Source organism: Bos grunniens, chromosome 15 (genome assembly GCF_055505025.1).
Source record: "Bos grunniens cultivar Pamir isolate PY7600 chromosome 15, Bosgru_T2T1.0, whole genome shotgun sequence".
In the NCBI taxonomy this organism is placed as follows: domain Eukaryota; kingdom Metazoa; phylum Chordata; class Mammalia; order Artiodactyla; family Bovidae; genus Bos; species Bos grunniens.
Genome location: NC_141179.1, coordinates 56,941,933 through 56,950,848, shown reverse-complemented (window position 1 = coordinate 56,950,848; position 8,916 = coordinate 56,941,933). Strand labels below are relative to the sequence as shown.

General features: G+C 42.7%; 1 pseudogene across 1 annotated transcript; it reads left to right on the top strand.

Moving 5' to 3' along the window:
• Positions 1–283: 283 nt before the first annotated feature.
• On the top strand, positions 284–2,578 carry LOC147358324 (bcl-2-like protein 1; annotated as a pseudogene). Its single transcript, XR_015142196.1, has 2 exons — positions 284–665; positions 2,410–2,578. The product of XR_015142196.1 is annotated as a bcl-2-like protein 1 (transcript).
• Positions 2,579–8,916: the final 6,338 nt, after the last annotated feature.

Below are 8,916 nucleotides of genomic sequence, written 5' to 3'. Positions count from 1 at the left end.
ATCTCCAAAAAACACTGCCTTCACCGTCATTGACCTTTGATCTCCTTACCTAAGGATAAACGAAAACCCTTACTAATCAAGCTAAAAATCTGGTTTCTCAACAGGGAATGCCTTGGAATCCAGAAAATATTTTTCTTGCTATGCTTGTTTTGCTTGCTTCACCCCCCACCCACCCCACTCAAGCTGAATTAATTATCATACTTATTGGACCTATATACATAACCCCCTTTTTACTACAGGTATTTTAGACAATAAACTGATAGAACCCATCCTTCTTATAAAAATGTCTCAGAGCAACCGAGAGCTGGTGGTTGACTTTCTCTCTTACAAGCTTTCCCAGAAAGGATACAGCTGCAGTCAATTTAATGATGTGGAAGAGAACAGAACTGAGGCCTCCTCAGAAGGGACAAGATCAGATATGGAAACCAACCCCAAATGCCATCAATGACAACCCACCTTGGCACCTGGCAGATAGCCCTGCAGTGAATGGAGCCACTGGCCACAGCAGAAGCTTGGACGCCCAGAAAGTGATCCCCATGACAACAGTAAAGCAAACCCTGAGGGAGACAGACAACCAGTTTGAACTGAGGTACCAACAGACATTCAGCGACCTGACGTCCCAGCTCCACATCACCACAGGGACAGCATATCAGAGCTTTGAACAGGTAATGTATGAACTCTTCTGGGCCGGGGTAAACTGGGGTCACATGGCCTTTTTTTCCTTCGGTGGGACACTCTGCATAGAAAGCATAGACAATTAGATGCAAATATTGGTGAGTCAAATCCCAACTTGGATGGCCACTTACCTAAATGACCACCTAGAGCCTTGGATCCAGGAGAATGGCGGCTGGGACTCTTTTGTGAAACTCTATGAAAACAATACAGCAACCAAGAGCTAAAAGGGCCAGGACCGTTCCAACCACTGGTCCCTGACGGGCATGACTTTGGCTGGTATAGCTCTGCTGGGCTCGCTTTTCACTCACAGTAACTATTCCCCTCATTATAATCACTCATATTTTATACAAGCTTGTGTTCCTCTTCCTTTTGTTATAGCTATAGAGAACTTACAGTTTAATAAGACTCTACGTTTTGTGACTTGTATAGATTACAAAATGTGTACTTGTCTTAATTCCTCTGTTTCTTTGAAAAATGAATCCCTGGAAAGAGGGTCCCACGGCAGGACTTGCCTCTTGGCTACTCACTAAATCACTCCGGCAATCTAAATGATTCATTGGATGGTTAATTCTTGGCATTTTGGGATTAATAGCCATTTGCACTACTGCCGCTGTCGCAGGCATTGTTTTACAAACCTAAATTCAAACACAAAACTTTATTCAAAATTGGACCAAAGATGCTCATATTATATGGGCCACTCAGGCTCAGATGAGGAAATTCAAAATAAAATACAGGAACTAAAAACAGCCATCCAATGAGTCAGAGATTATTTAATAGATTTACAAAAACAAGTAATACTAAAATGTGATTGGCATTCTACACAATTTTGTATCACTCCTGTTCGGTTCAACTATAGTGCTTACAATTGAGAACAAATTAAATTTCACTTACAAGACATACATGATAATGCTTCCCTAATTGTACAATTATTGCAAAAGAAAATCTTTGAAAGCTTCTCTAAAAGTCTGCCCTCTTCCAATAATTTGGAAACTTTAGCTGAATAGCTTAGCTGATCAATTATCTAGGCTAGACCCTCAAAGATGGTTCCAAAGTATTGCTCATAGTATTGGGTCTGATGCTGTAACATTGGTAATTGTCCTGGTAATTATATTTGTTATATATCGATGCCTTTCAACATAAATTGTTCACACTAAATAAACTCAATTGGTCAGGGCCTTTTTCACAAAAATAATAAAAAAGGGAGATTTTTCAGGGAACGTTTAATTTTAAGGAATCCTATATGCTGTTTTCTGTTTCTCAAAGGCCCTCTGATCCTTATCAGTTCCTGGAAAACAGGAATGAGCAGAGCTGCACGCAGTTCTCAGGACTGAGGTCATGAGGCAGAACGCATACATGGATTCCTTTCAGTAATCTTTTACTTTTCTGTAAAACTACTTCTCTTCTGGCCCTGTGACGACTGTTATTCCCCTAGTTACTCTTGTTTGGTCCTATGACTACTGTTATTCCCTTGGTTACTATTGTTATGCATCTGGTTTTGGTGTTTTTTACTTAATTTATTTTTTGCCTAAAGCTTCCTTGTATTACAATATATAAGCACACACTGCCATGAATAGAACACCCTTGTTCCACTAGAGACTTGGGTCCCCCGCGTCCTTCTTTTCTTTGCCTTCGTCAACTCCTGTCCCCAGGTTCTGGTCTGTCAAGAAGACCAGAACACTTGATCTCTCACCAACTGACTACCACTTATTCAAGCATCTCAATAACTTTTTGCAGGGAAATGTTCCTACAACCAGCAAGAGGCAGAAAATGCTTCCCGAGAGTTTGTCAAATCCTGAACCATGGATTTTTATGCTACAGGAATAAGCAAACATATTTCTCATCGGCAAAAATGTGTTGATTGTAATGGTTCCCATTTTGAGTAATAAAGATGTGTTTGAAGCTAGTTACAATGATTTAACATTTATCGTGGTCCGAAACTGCAATTACGTTTGCACCAACCTAGTAGCTATTCCTTAAAATGATTCACTTATCAATTGATATTAACCAATTTAGCCCTAAAAGAGCCAAAAGAAACAAGTACTAACTGTGGAAAGGATTTTGATCTCCTTTTAAAAAAAGTGTACATGACCATGATAGTTTATTAGTTCCTTGACAATTACTACATGACACATTTTATATGGCATGAGGAAAAAAATGCTAAAATGATCTCCTCTCTAGAAGTCAACTCAGAAGCTGAATGCAAGTAGAATTTTTGAATTTTATAGTAGGTAATGGAATTTCCTCTATAATGAAAACAAAATCATGTAATTTTCTCCAAAGTCTTTGGCACTTTGCAGCAGGCTGTTGCCAGTCTAGCAAAACTGGTATGAAAAAATGCTTTTTTGTGTAAATATTTAAACACAAATCCTATGATTACATCCAACAAAGAAGAGTAAAGTCTCAAATGTATAAAATATTTCACTCTGACAAATACACCCTGAAACCACCCTGTGGAGAAGTGCAGTGGGAAGGCTACCATCCTTCTGTATTTGCTCTAGGCCTAGATAAGTGGAATTCCAGTTGAGCTATTTCAAATCCTGAAAGATGATGCTGTGAAAGTGCTGCACTACATATGCCAGCAAATTTTGAAAACTCAGCAGTGGCCACAGGACTGGAAAAGGTCAGTTTTCATTCCAATCCCAAAGAAAGGCAATGCCAAAGAATGCTCAAATTACTGCACAATTGCACTCATCTCACACGCTGGTAAAGTAATGCTCAAAATTCTCCAAGCCAGGCTTCAGCAATATGTGAACCATGAACTTCTAGATGTTCAAGTTGGATTTAGAAAAGGCAGAGAAACCAGAGATCAAATTGCCAACATCTGCTGGATCATGGAAAAAGCAAGAGAGTTCAAGAAAAACATCTATTTCTACTTTACTGACTACGTCAAAGCCTTTGTCTGTGTGGATCACAATAAACTGTGGAAAATTCTGAAAGAGATGGGAATACCAGACTACCTGATCTGCCTCTTGAGAAATCTGTATGCAGGTCAGGAAGCAACAGTTAGAACTGGACATGGAACAACAGACTGGTTCCAAATAGGAAAAGGAGTATGTCAAGGCTGTATATTGTCACCCTGTTTATTTAACTTATATGCAGAGTACATCATGAGACACGCTGGGCTGGAGGAAGCACAAGCTGGAATCAAGATTGCTGGAAGAAATATCAATAACCTCAGAGATGCAGATGACACCACCCTTATGGCAGAAAGTGAAGAAGAACTGAAGAGCCTCTTGATGAAAGTGAAAGAGGAGAGTAAAAAAGCTGGCTTAAAGCTCAACATTCAGGAAACAAAGATCATGGCATCTGGTCCCGTCACTTCATGGGAAATAGATGGGGAAACAGTGGAAACAGTGGCTGACTTTATTTTTCTGGGCTCCAAAATCACTGCAGATGGTGGCTGCAGCTATGAAATTAAAAGACGCTTACTCCTTGGAAGGAGAGTTATGACCAACCTAGATAGCATATTCAAAAGCAGAGACATTATTTTGTCAACAAAGGTCTGTCTAGTCAAGGCTATGTTTTTTCCAGTAGTCATGTATGGATGTGAGAGTTGGACTAGAAAGAAAGCTGATTGCAGAAGAATTGATGCTTTTGAACTGTAATTTTGGAGAATACTGTTGAGAGTCCCTTGGACTGCAAGGAGATCCAACCAGTTCATCCTACAGGAGATCAGTCCTGGGTTTTCATTAGAAGGACTGATGTTGAAGCTGAAGCTCCAATACTTTGGCCACCTGATGCGAAGAGCTGACTCATTAGAAAAGACCCTGATGCTGGGAAAGAGTGAGGGCAGGATGAGAAGGGGATGACAGAGGATGAGATGGCTGGATGGCATCACTGACTCAATGGACATTAGTTTGGGTAAACTCCAGGAGTTGGTGATGGGCAGGGAGGCCTGGCGTGCTGCGGTTCAGGGGATCACAAAGAGTCAGACATGACTGAGCCACTGAACTGAACTGACTCCAGTACTGGTCCTCTGGGAATGGGATATAAACTATACCACCGTCAAAATGGGAAATAAGCTTAGTTTCCCTTTAGACACCCCGCTGGGTTGTCTTTTGACCCACTGGAAGAGATACCAACTGGAAGGACTAAAAAGGAAAAAACTTATCAAATACTGTACTCAATACTGGCCTATTACTCCCTGGGAGGAGAGGAAAAATGGCACCATTCGGGGTCACTTGGATTCAACACCATTTTGCAGCTCAGTCTGTATTGCAAACATGAGAATAAACACAAGGAGGTTCCCCATGTCCCGGCCTTTATGGCCCTCTACCAGAATTCTCAGGAGAAAATGTAAGCTTGAAGACCCTGATAAATGCTCTTACAAAGTCCTTTTGGCAAGGTCCGAAGGAGAAGATCCCCTTGACCTTCTCTTGACCCCCTCAACTTGGGCAGAGAGGACATGGGGAAAGGAAGTTCAGACAAGCCCAGAAGTCACAGAACCTAAAGGAAAGTCACTTAGAATTGCCTCAGCTCCACCTCCATATGTAGCTTCCCCCATGGAATTATGATCAGGAAGTAAGCTTTGTCCTCTACAGAAGGAAAGGTCACCCTCAGACAAAACCTGCCCCCTAAGAGAGGTACGAGATGGGGAGGGGAGAACTATGCATGTTCATGTTCACTTTTCTATGCAAGACATTACCCAATGTAGGAAACAATTGGGTTCATATTGTGACAATCCCCAAAGGTTTAAGGTGAATTTGAGCATCTTAGCCTTAACTTCTCTCTCACCTGGAAGGATATAATGGTCATCCTCACCCGGTGTTGTAATAATGAGAAAAAAGCTAGAATCCTAAATCAGGCTAGAAAAGTGTCTGATGAGACAGGGGGTTGAGGTCAATCTGGCCCCCTGCAGAAGAGGCAGTCCCCTCTGCAGAGCCAAATTTGGATCCCAATACAAGGACAGGAAAGGAATTCTTAAGACACTTCACTACTTGCCTACTACAGGGAAGGACCTGGGGTGTCCAGAAGGTCATTAATTATAGTAAGATAAAAGAAGCTATACAGGGGGAAAATGAAAATCCAGCTTTTTTTGGGAAGACTCACAGAGGTCTTTAAAAACTTTATCCAGTCAGATCTAAAAAGTATGGAAGGAAGAGTTCTGTTGGCCTATTCCTTCATAACCCAGGCACTCCCAGACATAAGGAGAAAATTGCAAAAACTAGGAAAAGGACCAGAGACCTCAAACTCTGATTTGGTGGAGGAGGCAAATAGGGTATTTTTGAATAGAGACCGGGAGGAGGAAATCAAAAGGGAGCAAAAGGAAGCCTGAAAGGCTAGGAGGATAGAGAGGCAGACCCAAGCCTTGGCCTGACAACAGGCTAAAATCTTGGCCTTGATTCATCCTACCACTATGCAACAGTCATGGGGAGAGCAATGAAGAAAAAACAATCTTAGAAATCCACTGCAGCTGAGATATACCCAGTGTGCCTACTGCAGAGAGGACGGGCATTGGAAAGGGGAGTGTCCATACTGCCCCAAGGGAAGGCGTATGAAGACCCCTACACCTGCTCCCTTTGTTAGTCCTGGGTGACTGGGACTGATGATGCCTAGCAGCTCAAGAAACCCCTGTGAATGGTGAGATCCAAATCACTTCTCTTGACCCTAGGGTGACTATAAATAGGAGGTAAGGATGTGAACTTTCTCTTGAACATGGGGGGCTGCCTTCTGTCCCCTTTCTGATTAGGACCTTTAGACTCCATGACTAAAATGGTGACGGGTAGATGGAAAACTCCAAAGCAAAAATTTTACTAAGCCCCTCCATTGTAAGGTGGGCAACTGACAAGGGACCCACCCCATCCTATACATCCCCAGTTGGCCCGCTTCCCTACTGGGGAGAGACCTTCTTTGCCGCCTCCAGATGAGAGTGACTTGGGGAAAGCTAGAAACTGATAGTTTCCTTTGTCTGGTATCTGAATATATGCAGTCAGACATAGAAAAGGAGGAGTCCTTTCCTTTCTTAGATGAGGTCATTCCCCAGGTGTGGGATGTCTCCAGCCCTGGTCTAGCCATAAATGTTCCACCAGTGAAGATTCTCCTGAGGCCAAATGCTCCCTATCCCTGGAAAAGACAATATCCCTTAAAACCAGAAGCTCTTGAGGGTCTTAGACCATTAGTTAACAAATACCTGAATACTGGAATTCTAATCACCTGTGAGTCCCCCTGCACCACTCCAATCTTGCCTGTTAAGAAACCAGATGGATCTCATCAATTCATCCAGGATCTAAGAGTTGTTAACAAAGCTGTGGTCCCCATCCACCTCATAGTCCTGAACCCGTACACCCTCCTATCCCAAGTCCCAGGAAATGCTAAGTATTTCTCAGTCTTGGATCTTAAGAATGCTTTTTTTTTTTTTTTTTTGCATTCCTCTTCATCCCGAATCCCAAAAGCCCTTTGCCTTTGAGTGGTGGGGCCTAGGAACAAGGGAGGTCATACAACTTTGCTGGACTCGACTACCACAAGGGTTTAGGAACAGCCCTCCTATTTTGGGGACTTCCTTGGGGAGAGAACTAAGAGAATTAACCTTAACAAACAGTAATGTAATACAGTATGTAGATGACTTTCTCATAGCTAGCCCAGATTTTACCAGCTCTCAAATGGATACTATTAAAACTTTAAATTTCCTCTATGAAAAGGGTTATTGAGTATCCCTCAAAAAGCTCAGATTAGTTTAACACAAGTAAGATACCTTGGATGTAAAATTACAGAAGAGGGGAAAAGAATGGTCAACCCCCAGAAGAAATCCCTCATCTTGAATACCCCATAACCCCAAACAAAAAAACAGCTTAGGGGATTTTTAGGAATGACTGGGTTTTGCCAGATCTGGATCTCTGGTCATGGGAATCTGGCCCGACCCCTATATAAAAAATTAAGAGGGAAAGAGGAAGAGCCACTTGACTGGGACGAGACCTGCAAGGTTGCCTTTAATGCCCTGAAAGAGTCTATCACATTGACCTAAACCCAGCTTTAGGCCTCCCGAACCTGGAAAAGCCTTTTGGGCTGTATGTCTCTGAAAGGTAGGAACTACTCTTGGGATGTTAGGGCAAATGATGGGGGCTGTATTTACAACCAGTGGCTCACCTCTCAAAACAACTAGACAAGGTGGCTAGAGGGTGGCCCACTTGCCTCCAGGCAGTAGTAGCCACAGCTGTCATGGTTAAAGAGGCATCTAAGCTGACCCTGGGTCAGCCCACCACAGTGTATATGCCTCACCAGGTGTAAGCAGTCTTAGGAACTAAAGGGGATAGATGGATGACAAGGGAAAGGATCCCTCAATACCAAGTCCTCCTCCTTGACACTACAGAAATAAAATTAAGGTTCTGTCAGACTTTAAATTCAGCCACCTTAATGCCAGATCCCCACGCTTCCCCCTTGATTACCAATGCATGCAAATCATAGACAATTTATACTCTTCTCGCCCTGAGCTGAGACACCTTTATCTGACCCAGAGGAAGAATGGTACACAGATGGCAGCAGTTTTGTGGAAAAAAGAGAGAAGAAGGCAGGATATGTTGTAGTGATCCTAGAAGAAACTAGAGAAAATGGGTTTCTTCCCCCAGGCACCTCAGCTCAGAAAGCTTAACTTTTTGCCCTGACAAGAGCTTTGGAATTAGGGGAAGGAAAGAGGATTAATGTGTATACAGACTCTAAGTATGCTTTCCTCATCTTGCATGCCCATGCAACAATTTGGAAGGAAAGAGGGATGCTCAGTACTCAAAACTCTATTAATAAACACAAAGAGCTCATTCTCAGGCTCCAGGAGGTGGTCAAACTTCCTGCTAAATTATGTCATCCACTGCAAGGGTCCCCAAAAGGGACAAGAAAAGGAGGCCCAGGTAAACAGGAAAGCTGATCAGGAGGCAAAATGAGCCACTAGGGAAGCTACCCGTCACTGCTATCTGCCCCTTTTCCCCGAGGAAACCCTGACTCCAAATTATACCCAAGAGGAACATTCCCAATATCCTGAGCGGGGCTGGGAGCTTTGGTCACATGGGTGGTTCCAGACTGATCAGGCCCAAATAACACTCCTTGACTCTCAGGTTTGGAAAATTACTAACTCCTTACATAAAAGTACCCATTTTGGAAGAGATAATCTGGAAACCTTGCTCAAGCCCATTCTCTACCACCCCCAGTTGGCTAAGGTTGTTTGGTATGTCACACAGAATTGTGATACCTGCCTAAGAAATAATCCAAAAACCAGACCCTTGCCACCCTCTCTAATTAAACTTGTCCAACATC